General features: G+C 49.9%; 1 protein-coding gene and 1 pseudogene across 3 annotated transcripts in view; one reads left to right on the forward strand and one right to left on the reverse strand.

Moving 5' to 3' along the window:
- AKAP11 (A-kinase anchoring protein 11) overlaps positions 1-12247 on the forward strand; it is a 245571-nt gene that overhangs the window by 131406 nt on the left and 101918 nt on the right. The gene's annotated exons all lie outside the window — the stretch shown is intronic.
- Positions 10063-10849, reverse strand: LOC146802223 (2-aminoethanethiol dioxygenase-like; annotated as a pseudogene).

Genomic DNA, 12247 nt, shown 5'->3' on the forward strand with positions numbered 1-12247 from the left:
CTGTTCTTGGCATGTAGAGCCGCAGATCTACACACGCCCACCCGCCTCCCCGGCTACCTTTATCTGTTCCAGTCTATCTTTTTTACATACAACACACATGGGCATCTTCACTGTTATTACTACGCTCCATCTTTCCCTGCTGGCGAAAAACAATCTGAGGATGGAGCCAAAGCCCATGCGCAAAACGATCCAAAGGAGGAGTCACATACCTCGTGACTGCCAAAGACTTTCCAAGAGGAAAAACAACTGCAAACATCCAGGCCCAACACCAGATGGCGATCTATGCACAGTGTGTAGATCTGCAGCTCTACATGCCAAGAACAGATGCATACTGGTAAGTAGCATTTGCCTTTTATATCTAATGGTGGTAGGTTCATCTACGTTTTGGTTAGAATATTTGTGACCTCATACTGTACCACCTTTATGCCTTACTTAAAAAAGAACTGGCCAAATGTAGTTTGACTTAATACACGTTTTGGGTGATCTTCGAACTAAAACAAGTATTGAGCTTGGCAGCAAGTAAGATGATGGTTCTGAGGAATACGCCATCTTATTAAAGTACCAGGTTCCCCTTTATTTACATTTTTTACATTTGCTTTCCACTGTTTGCTGTTTTTTCTTAAAACATGTGAAATCCAAGGTTGAAGTATGCACGATTCATGTTGGTAATTGCTTAGATTGAAGAATAATGTTTGACGCCTTCGTCCTTTGTTGTTTTTTCCTTCTCATGTGGTACAGAGCTTGCGGGCACGATTATCTTTACAACATTTGAAACGTTGCATCAAATTATTGTTTTTGATTAATGAGTGAGGCATGATGGATCGGTGCACTGTAAGAAAGTATCACGTGTGCAAGACCTTGTGCAAGTCAGCTTGTTAAAGCCAAGAGAGCACAGCAGCTACAAAAGAGCCACAGGCATGGTACTCTATTCAAGGAACCTTTGTTGTCTACACTTTGCTATCAACTTGTCCTATTTCTTGAAAGTGAGCTTCAGCCAATTCTTATTGTTCAGTCAACAGCACTAGGCATTCTTAGACTTTGTAGTTTCACTTTTTCTGTTTTCATGCATTTGGATACCCACAGGTTGTTTGCTCTTTACAAATACAGGTTGATTTTTATGTTGTTTAACTAAGAAATACTATTACCAGATAGAGACATGTAGCTGCACATTCCTTAGTTTTGAATTTCCCAGGCGTCAGACCAGATCCAGAAGATTTTTCTTTGTGCAATACGCCTACGACTCTACGTGATGCCGGCTTTGTCTGCGCCATAGAGATGTCCGCGTGACCTGTATGGGCACCACCTCGGTGTGCTGATGTCAGTTCTTTTCTTTCCACGCCAGTCAAGTGCTGATCTGTGAAGAAAGCTACCCTCTCACTTTTTGACAGAATTTTCTAATTTTTGTTGGCCCCTTTTTGGTGTGTATGTTTTTTTCTCATGTCTAGAAAGACTTCTGGGTTCAAGCCGTGCAGCACCTGTCACCGCGCCATGTCTGTGACGGACCCGCACCTGGTTTGCCTGTGGTGCCTGGAGGGTGACCACAACATGCTCCGACTGCCGGACCATGGCTCTGAAGGGTTTGAGGTAGCAGTCCCTAAAGCTACTTGCGGTCCGGCAGTTTGCACCCTGTTGTACAACTCCTTGGAGATCTCATTCATGGTACCGGTCGGGAGTAAAAGTGCGGGCCTCGTTCCAGGTGTCCGAAGTCCTCTTCGTCCCACGCCAAATAATCAGGACACTCAGGTAAGAGGCACAAAAAACAAAGTCAAAGCGCGCTGAGACTTCTCCCCGTCTATCGGCCTACACGGTGGAGGACCCTCGGCAATCTAGGCCTCGTTCTTTGGAACCTGCACCTGGGTGAGCTTGGTTCCTCCCCGTTTTTCCAGGAGCCGGAGTGACCCCTACCAAACTTTGAGAATTTTATAAGGCCATGCACCTCATCTATGGGTCAAAGGTGGCTCCATCAGGTTCCGCCCCCTATGGCTCTGAATCTCCCCCAACCCCGCCAATGGATCTGGCAATCGATCGGAACTGACGCCGGTTATGCCATTGCGACCTTCCCTAGTGTCGGCCCAAACCGAGTTTCCCGATGCTGCGGGCACCACACGGCAGCCCCAGCCTCATTCTAATTCCCGACGATCCGGAGCCGGATTGGCGGCTGCCGGCACCAACAGAACCTTCAGGTCCTAGGGCGTTTCATGAGCCTTATTCTAAAGGGCTAGTAATGGAAGAAGATTGGGTGACGTCGCTGGACTCTTTAGAAGACCAGCCTTATCAGGAAATGGACCCGTATGGGGAATTGGGGAGGCTAGTGGACTGGATACCTCCAGATTCTGGCCTGCATTCTCCACCTACCGTGGCTGCAGCAGGGAGCGCTTTATGCTATTGTGGTGCGAAGGGCGGCTGAGGTCCTGGACAGGCGCAGTCAAGACTAATATCTTGACAGAGGGCCTACAGCCAGATGTCTCCTTTTTGAAACCCTTGCTGTCATTTAACAAGCCCTTACAGATGTCCTACTGGGAACCTTTTGCAAGCGCAGCTCAGAGGCTCCGCTGAATAGGACAATTTCCCGCTGCCATCGCCCTGATCCGGGCAACCCAAACTTCCTCACTACCCAACCTTCTCCGGAGAGCTTGATAATCCGAGCTTGATAGTCCAAGCCTCTACCTCCCATGGCGCATTACCTTCCGCTACCCCGGACAGGGAATCCAAGAGGCTGAACAGTTGGGTCAGGAAAGGTTTTTCTTCCGCCAGCCTCGCATTGTGGTCTGTGAACACTGCATGATTATTGGGCTGTATTTTTCACTCCTTATGGGAAATGGTTGCACAAGTGCTGCCACAAGTCCCAGAGGAGGCCCGGGCCACCCTCTACCAAGCAGTATCAGATGTGAGAGATGCAGCAAAGTTCACCATTTGTTGTGGTCTCGACACGACCGACTCGCTGGGCAAGCGATTTCATCTACAGTAGCTGTTCGATGCCACGCCTGTTTGTGAACAACTTTTTTTTCAGAGGATGTCCAGGCCTCGCTAATGGACATGCCCTCTTCGGAGACAAGGCAGACATGTCACTAGAGCGCTCTAAGGACTTACAGGCTAGGGCCAAGTCCTTGGGCCTCTCAGTGCCACCTGTCCCCAGTCTGCTTTTTGCCCCTTTCGTGGCTATGGAAGGGGCTTTCAGCTGCGCCAGCCCTATCCCAGCCACAAGGCTGTGTAAGTTCTACAACTTTTGCATGGCCGAGAGCGCAGCTCGTTCCGACCCCGTGGGTCAGGTGGCTAGTTGTCCGATCATCCTACCACCTGCCTCTACAGCCTCCAAACCCTCCTAGTCTTGGCCTTCCAGATTATGGGCGGCCAGTTGGTGGCAGGATCACCTATCAACTCCACCACTGGCAAGACATCACGACGGACAGGTGGGTTCTTCTGATAGTCTGAAATGACTACTCCCTCGCCTATGAGACTACACCTCCCTCCATGCCTCCATCTCACGGCCGGCTGGCCTAGGACCATTTAATTTTACTCCAGTAGATAATCATGACTCTGTTGGCCAAGTGAGCCATTTAGGGGGTTCTGGCACCAGAAGTAGGCTTTAGTTGCTATTCCTGCTACTTTCTAGTCCATAAAAAGGACAAGGGCCTGCATCCTATCCTTGACCTCCTAGCCCTCAACTACGTCCTCAAAAAGGAAAAAACTCAAGACGCTCACATTAGTCCAGGTCCTGTCTGCCCTGGACCTGGGCGACTGGAAGATAAAGTTGGACTTGCAGGACGCCTATTTCCACATTCTTGTCCTGCCTGCCCATCAGCGCTGCCTGCGGTTTCCGGTAGGCCACGAGTTTTCAGTTCACCGTGCTCCCCTTTGGTCTTACCAGCACCCCTTGGGTGTTCACCAAGGTGATGGGGGTGGTCGCAGCTCATCTGTGCAGATCAGGGGTGTCAGGCTTCCCCTATCTCGACAACTGGCTGCTGAAGGCGGGCTTGCCCCAGCCTATCGTCTCCCACCTCCAGACTATGACAGACTTCCTGCATTTGCTGGGGCTCACTATCAACGTGCCGAAGTCACATCGGACGCCTTCTCAGACACTCCCTTTCATCGGAGCTGTTCTGGATACAATTCAGTTTTGGGCATATCCTCCCGAGCGGCGAGTCCAGGATATTCAGGCTATGTTTCCAATGTTTCAGCCTCTCTCCTGGATTTTGGTGAGAATTACTCTGAGACAGATGGACCTCATGGCCTCCTGCATCCTGCTAGTAACACATGCCAGGTCACATATGTGGGCTCTGCAGTGGGATCTGAAGTTCCAGTGAGCACGGCATCAGTGGAATCTCACTGACATGGTCCACATCTCGGAGGGTACTGCATGGGATCTTCAACTGTGGCTGACAAACAATGATTGGATCATGGGTAGACTCTTCTCCCTTCCCCAACCAGATCTCACAGTAGTGACTGATGCATCACTTCTGGGAGGGGGCAGCCATCTGGGAGATGTGGAGATCAGAGATCTCTGGTCTCTGGCAGAATCCGGACTCCATATCCACTTGTTGAAGCTCCCAGCGATCCATTTGGCATTAAAAGTCTTTCTACCCCCCATCAAGGGAAGGCTAGTACAAGTGTTCATGGCCAACACTACCGCCATGTGGTACTGCAACAAACAGGGCGAAGTGGGGTCATGAACCCTTTGTCAACAGGCCCTACTTCTCTGGACTTGGCTGGAACAGCAGGGGATGTCTCTGGTGGTTCAACACCTAGCAGGTTCTCTGAACACCAGGGCTGACAAACTCAGCCATTGATGCCTGTTGGATCACAAGTGGTGTCCCCACCTGGAGGTGGCACAAGGTCTCTTTCAACAATGGTGAGAGCCTTGGTTAAATCGGTTTGCCTCAGCCGAGAATGCACAATGTCAGCAGTTTTGGGCACTGAAGTTTCCAAGGTGACACTCACTCAGAGACACTTTTTGCCTTGAATTGAGCTCAGGCCTCCTGTATGCCTTTCTGCCCACTCAAGGCTCAAGTAATTCTTATGGCTCCGGACTGGGCACGGAGAGTCTGGTATCCTGAGCTTCTCCAACTGTGCATCTATCGTCCAATCAGGCCGCACCTTCGGGAGGATCTTCTGTCGCAGCAGACAGGTAGGGTCCTCCACCCGAACCTGTCAACTCTACGCCTTCTTGCTTGGAGACTGAGCAGCGGCAGTTGATAGCATTTAACCTTTCTGCCAAAGTTTGTAATGTTATTCTGGCAGCCAGGCGTACACGCCTGCCGATGGAACAAACTTGTAATATATTGTACAGAAAAGTATACTGCTCCTCTGTCTGCTTCTTTCCAATATTGTTCTTTTTTATTTTAACTCTTGCCCACAAGGGCTCTGCTCTGTGCTCTCTGAAAGGGTACCTTTCGGCCCTGTCTGCCTTTCTGCACCTGCCAGACTGACCCTCATTACTTAAATCTTCCTTTGTAATTGGATTCCTCAAAGGACTTGTACGTATGTTCCCACATTCCCCTTTCATTATGCCTCAGTGGGACCTTAATTTGGTTCTCACCTTCCTGATGTGTGCTCCATTTGAACCTCTGCTCAGTTCCCCCTCTGACTGCTTACCATCAAAACAGCCTTTTAAGTGCCAATTACATCTACCAGGAGGGTGAGCGAATTGCAGGCTTTGTCATCCAGACCTCCTTATCTGACATAATGACAAGTTGGTGCTTCGCAACTAGAGCCTCTTTACTTCCGAAAGTGGTAACACCATTCCATGAGGGGCAGTCTGTCACCTTGCCCACTTTATACGCTCCTCCTCATCCCTCTAAGGAAGATGAGCCACTCCACCATCTGGACCCAAAAAGAGCATTCTCGTTCTACCTTTGTAGGAAAGTGGGTTTCTGTTGCAGTAACCCCCCCACTTTTTGCCAGACTACTGATGCACTTTTTCTTGGTGTGCCCTGAGTCCCTGCCAATCAGGTTCCCAGGGCCTGTGTTCTTTCCCCAAAACTAACCCAATTGGCATCTCTGTCCACAGGTCAGCCCCTGGTAAATGGTACCATAGGAACCCAGGGCACTGTGACCAGAGAAGACCTCTAAGGGCTGCAGCACTTATTCTGTCACCCTTAGAGGCCCTGTACCTTTACACACATACTGCCTTTGCAGGCTGCATGTTTTGGTGCAGAACAAAGTAAAGAGTCGACATGGCACACATCCCTGTGTGCCATCCCTACAACCCAATGCCCTGGCATAGATTAGTCACCCGTCTAGCTGGGTGCCCTATGCCAGCGGTGAGGGTACTGGTGCATAAGCCCTGTACCCCTACAGTGTCTAAGCCAATTCTTAGGCATTGTAAGTGCAGTGCTGCCATTAAGAGTATATGGTGCTGGGAGCTTGTCATTACGAACTCCACAGCACCATAATGGCTACACTGAAAACTGAGAAGTTTGGTATCAAACTTCTCAGCCCATTAAACCCACACTGATCTCAGAGATGCCCCCTGAAAAACAACCAGCCTCTGGTGGGTTCCCTGACTGGTATACATCAGCCTGCCACCACGAGTCATGTTTCTGGACCCCTAGGGTGGGAGCTTATGCTCCCTGAGCACAGAAACAAAGCCTTTCCTGGGCGGAGGTGTTCACACCTCCCTCAGGCCAGGAAGAGCCATCTGGCAAGGGAGCTTCAAAGGCCTGGCAGCCTTTGTAATGCGACCCGAGCCTCTCCTGCTAACAGGAGCAGTCCCCCTTCCTGTCTCCCCTCCCTTTCGGCGGGAAGATGGGCGGAAAAAACTAGCAAGCCCAGGAGGTGTGCCCACCTCTGCCAACTCCACCCCTCAGGTGGGGGAGGCGAGGTGAAGCCCACTCTCCAGTGCTCGCCATCTTGCAGATGGCAGACACTCCCCAATCAGGACTAGGGATTGTGCTCACTCCCCCACGTGGGGTGAGCACACCAAGGGTGTAGTCACCCTAAGGTCAGTAGCCGATTGGCTACTGACCTCACGACCCCTTAAACACTCCCTAAATTCAGTATTTAGTGGATAGCCCTGAACCAAGAAAGGAGATTCCTGCAACCTAAGAAGAACAAGCTTTTACAATGCAATAGGTCTCGCAGTGACATTATTTTGAGCTATTGACATTGTAAATGACATAGTTTTTTGTTTTTTTGTTTTTCTTTTTACCCCTGCCCCCACCCTTTACGAATTTTGAAAGGTATCCTGAATTCTAGGAGGCGACACCATGACATCTAGATAGTCTCCATTCAAAAGCTTCTAGTTAGGTACCTCCTTCCCCCACCCATCTTCCTACAGAAACAAAAGTTGCGCTAGTGTAGCCAGATAAAATGAGTTTACGCTATTGGCATTGTAAATGACAATGGCTTTTATTTATGTTTTAAAAAGCAACACATAAATAAAAGGCATTGGCATTTACAATGCCAATAGCTCAAACTTGCGTAAATGCGAGACCTATTGCATAGCAAGTGCTTGTATCGTCAGTGTTCAAACATATTTTGTTGAATGGATTCCAGCAATAAATAGCCTTTTAGGTGTTGACCAATCATGTAATTAGTGTAGATGTCTAATCTCTATGAATGCGCCTAAGGTAGACGTGCTTTAACAACCTAGTAACACTAACTATGTACATGTATGAATGTATGCATACACATGATTAATTAAAGATGAAACGTAGCCGAGAAGCAGCACAGCACTGCATAGGGCCCAAGGCAAAGGCACAGTCAGTATTTGTTTGGAGGGGTAGCTGGTTACTAAGAGCGAAAGTGGAGTGTTACTGCATCGTAATGCAGTATTGTTTTTAAGTGGTGAGTTTTCTAATTGGAGCATTGGTGAGGCAGTCCTGTTGGATACGGATGACATTCTAACCTGGGTGCATACTTAAAGCAAGCTGCTGCCTTTTGTTGTTTTTTATATAGCGCTGACTCGACCAGAAGGTGTTGGGGCGCTTTAAATGAGCATCAGTCACGTTACACAAGGACACATTAATTTTTGGTAGGCACGGGGAGCTTAAGTGATTTCCCCAGGATCACAGGATGTTGAGCCGACGCCAAGGTTCGAACCTTGTTCCCCAGCTCCAAAACAGGCAGCTCTGGCCGTTAGGTCACATGGGCACCTTGTGGCTTTAGCAACCTTTAGTGCACGGATATGTGAAAGGCTCGTGTTAGAAAAGCATCAATGCAAGGACATATATGAGAATCTGCAGAGTTTTTGAAGCACTATCCTCCTTGAAAAGCAGAGCAATATCTATGTGCTCAAAATGCTGGGATTCACAATAATTGTTTTATAGGTTGCATAAACAAACTACTTGTCGCCTATACAACTGTGTCTAACTTTTTTGAGAAGTAACCGAAACATCATGACAAAATCCATTGCAAAGTGTAAAAATTACGGCAATTTGGAGATGAAGGAGGTTTATGCAATTTTATTTTAAACAACTATACAATATGCTACCAATCTGAAATGGACACATAGTAAACCCACACAAAATTTTGTGCTATCATATTTTAAAACTGTTCAATCCATCCATGCCAAGTAAGATTCTCGCATGAACTACCGGAGGAACGTACTTTCCCAACAGCAAATCCGGCAAACAATAAGGAGCAAGAGAGGGGGGCTCATTGTCATCAACAAACACTGATGCACCAAGTGCCCCAAAAAGGACCGCCAACCCGGAGCGTCCGCTGCCTGATAGCTGCAAAAACTGCATGAACAAAGAGATTAATTCAAGTAGACCACGGCAGACAGGTCAGCAGCTCCAATCAACGAAAGCCCCCTTATAAGGAGTATACCTTTTGTGTCTTGTGGTCTTTAAAATCCAGCACATTATATTACAATTAGTGGTTTAGCACCAAACATTTTCAAATCATAAACAAACCAGGTGCACAAGTAACAGCGAAGTGGTAATCCAAGAGGGGTGAGTCTAGTACCAAAAAGAGGACACTGACTCGAAGAAGCATTTCTGCAACACAAGCTAACATAATCAAATACCACCACACTAACTACACCGGGAGAGAGCAAGTGGGAAATAATTAATATTTTACTCTCTTGTGGAGGACTTTAAAAGGTATATCAAATTGTATGTGGGTGTCACCGGTGCAAAATAATAACCAGATTTTAAAGAGTTACTAAAAACACGAGTGGAAGAACAGTTTTTATGAAATAATGTGTGAGGTTTAGGGGGCAGGGAGCGACTGCCAATAGCGCCAAGATATATGTAAGGGTACATGCGGGGGAGATATAATAGAAAGGTCGGCTAAAATGTAAACTACGGCATAGTAAGAGTGCTACAAATGCGGTAGTCGACTATGGGAGGGCACAAGTGGGAACAAGTGGAGTGTTGAACATACATGGAAGAGGTGGATTGGTGGCATCCAATCGCGTGCACTGAGAGTGGAGAATACTGCAACTACTGAAGCTGCAGCAAGTTAAAGGACATTCACAAAAGAAGCGGAGTAAATCCCAGACAATGAAAGGTGGGGACACCCAGAGACCCATTGGAAGACATACTCACGGAAATGCATACATTTAAGAAGAGAGAGACAACCACATACATTCGAGAGATACAGAGAAGTAAAAGGGGCCCAGTGGCAGGAGAGTCACTCTTTTTTGCAGTTTGTTTTATATACCGCAAACGCGAAGGTATTAATGGGCACCAGTTACATAACACAAGGACACATTCATTTTTGGTAGGTAAGGGGAGATAAAGTGATTGACTCCGAAAGTAAAATCTTCAAATACCCAAGAGGGAATACTAAGGGACAGCGATGACAGATCATAAATTGTTTCCACAGAGACTCGTGTGGAGTGCCATCCATGGGCACTGCCCCTCCCACAAACATACACATTCCGGCCAGTAGGGGAGCTTGTTTTAGACCCAGTCCTTTGACCCCTTGCCTACCTCTTCCTGCCAGGTCCATCCTGTGACCTCCACACGCAGTCAGGCCGTCTGCTTGTGCGTCCACCTAACACACAGGGGGACAGAAGCGGCCCGCACACCCATTGTCTCAAAGAGCCAGGGCCCCAAGCACAGATTTGATGCTTTCTTGGGTGGCTGACACAGTTCTGACTAAGGTGCTCACAGGTCACCGAAGCGCTCCGAGTGTCACGCTGTGCCCCGGGTAAGGTACTCCTCCACACCAGAAGTCAGCCGGCTGGGGGACCCCCAGGAGCCACACCTCACAGCTCTCACCCTCCTCCTCCTTGCATCCCTGGGCGTTGGGCTCAGTGGAGGATGGCTGCAGTAGCTGGTAGTAGTGGCAGTCACGCCCGTCGTTTGGGTCGTAAGGTGGCGCCAGAATGTCGAGGAAAGCAGCAGGCCCATCTAGAGCGCTGATCTGGTGCAGGTTGTCCCTGTGCGGGCTGAGCAGGCAGGGAGGGCTGGTGGGGCCGAAGTGGCCGAATGATCGGCGTAGGGCTCGGCTTAGCGCGTCTCTCTGAACGGGCTGGAGGGGCGGGCTGCATGGCGGGGGCGATGTGGCCCCGGGTACCTCCTGCAGCCGGTCGAAGCCACAGATGCTGAGGGTGCCGTAGAGCACCTTCATCATGCCATGCATGCCCGGGTGGTCGTGCAGCACGGAAACACGCTTTCCCGCTCTGCAACATGAAGATGCCCATGCTGAAGCTCTCCGTCTCGCAGATGTGCATGTAGGTGACGGGCAGGCTGTGTGGAGCGGCTGGCGGTGCACCACCCTTGCAGCTCCGCGGTGTGATCTGCAGGTCCTCGACCCGCAACTCGTTCACCAGGTTCTTGAGCTGGTTCAGGTTGTCGGAGAATATCTTGCTACTCCCTATGGGAGCCACGGCAGGGAAGGTGAGCCAGGCTTAACGTGCGATCGTCTCGATGAGGGAGTCCATGTTATCCTGTGGCATCTTCCTCGTCTCCCTACGAATCGGCGCTGGCTTGAACTTCTGTGGCCTCGTGAGCTGGTTGCCGCGGTCAAGCTAACACATTGCAGGCACAGCCTGAACCCCGCAACCTTCAATCCTTACCGAATCCATTAATTTTAATAGCAAACTCCTTCAACCGGAACTCTGTGAGCTATGTAGTACGGGGGCGTGAAGTTAAGCCTGCAACAGCCGCATTTCTCCGCTGCACTTTCAAGGTGAAAGTGGGCATGCGCGCCCAATAAAAGCATTTTGCCAATCACGAGCCAGCCTTTGACTATAAACACAACCCTCCTACGTCACACCTGCAACACGCATTCCAGGAAGCACAATAAAATAACCTCCTCCTCCTCCGCCCCCCCCTCCTGGCAGACGCTGGGAAGCAGAGCCCGGCCGGGGTGGGTGGGGGGTGTGCAGCTGAGTCCACGGCCCAATCAGAGAGTGGCGTGTGCTGCAGGCATGAAGGCAGCGTGACGGCCTGGAAAGCAGATACCATGCTAAACTCTCCCTGAACCTTCCCTTGACACGCCTCATCAGATAAGGAAAGAACCATAAAACTGAGAGACGCCGTAGACTCCGTGTCCCAAGGGCGTGCACAAAAACCCACAGGGCGGTAACTAAAAACCCTGAAGAGCAGTAAGAAGCCAGGGTTTAACATTAATATCGACGTTGCCCAATAGAAAGCATGGACAGGAGCAAAAGTCCTTCTCCTAAAATCCCTCTACCCCAATAAATCTCTCGCTGCGCGAGCAGTGCTGCGCGCTGCAGCGCTAGGCGCGAGACCTAAAAAGGACGAAAAAAGATGCCCAGCAGAGGAGACTGCAGAGGACAACTGACTTGGCCCCAGCCCTACCGGCCCGTCAGCAGTTTCCAGAGATCCGGTGCCAAAAATAGTCTTGTCCTGCAGCTAGCGACCTCCAGAACCCCTGGGAGGACTGACTGCCTTCAACAAAGATCGGATCTCCTGTGAACAGCAGCCCTGTTCAAAAGAAACTCTGAAAACAGACTCTGAGTCTGCTGAGGACAAAGAGACCCGATGCCTGGAACTACCACTGCACCCATCGCCTACGGCCCGAGTTCGAGTGGCCCACCGGTCCCAGCGAGGTCCCCCAGCGCTCCAGAGTCCGAGTCCACTGTGGGTTGACCCTTCCAGGACTCCCCGACGTCTGGTTTCTTCCGAGACCCCCACCCAACCGCGAGTGGCCCGGTAAGGTGAAATCCGACCTCAAAACACACCCCTGCATCCAGCCGCCCTGCGCCCTGGAGAAAAGAACCTGGGGTGCACCTACGTCCCCGAGCCCTACAACTTACCTGCCCAGCTGTTGGTTCCTCCCGGAAGGCTTCCTGGACCAAGCCTGCAGCTGAAAACCAAAACCGAAAATC

Source organism: Triturus cristatus, chromosome 8 (genome assembly GCF_964204655.1).
Source record: "Triturus cristatus chromosome 8, aTriCri1.1, whole genome shotgun sequence".
Classification (NCBI taxonomy): domain Eukaryota; kingdom Metazoa; phylum Chordata; class Amphibia; order Caudata; family Salamandridae; genus Triturus; species Triturus cristatus.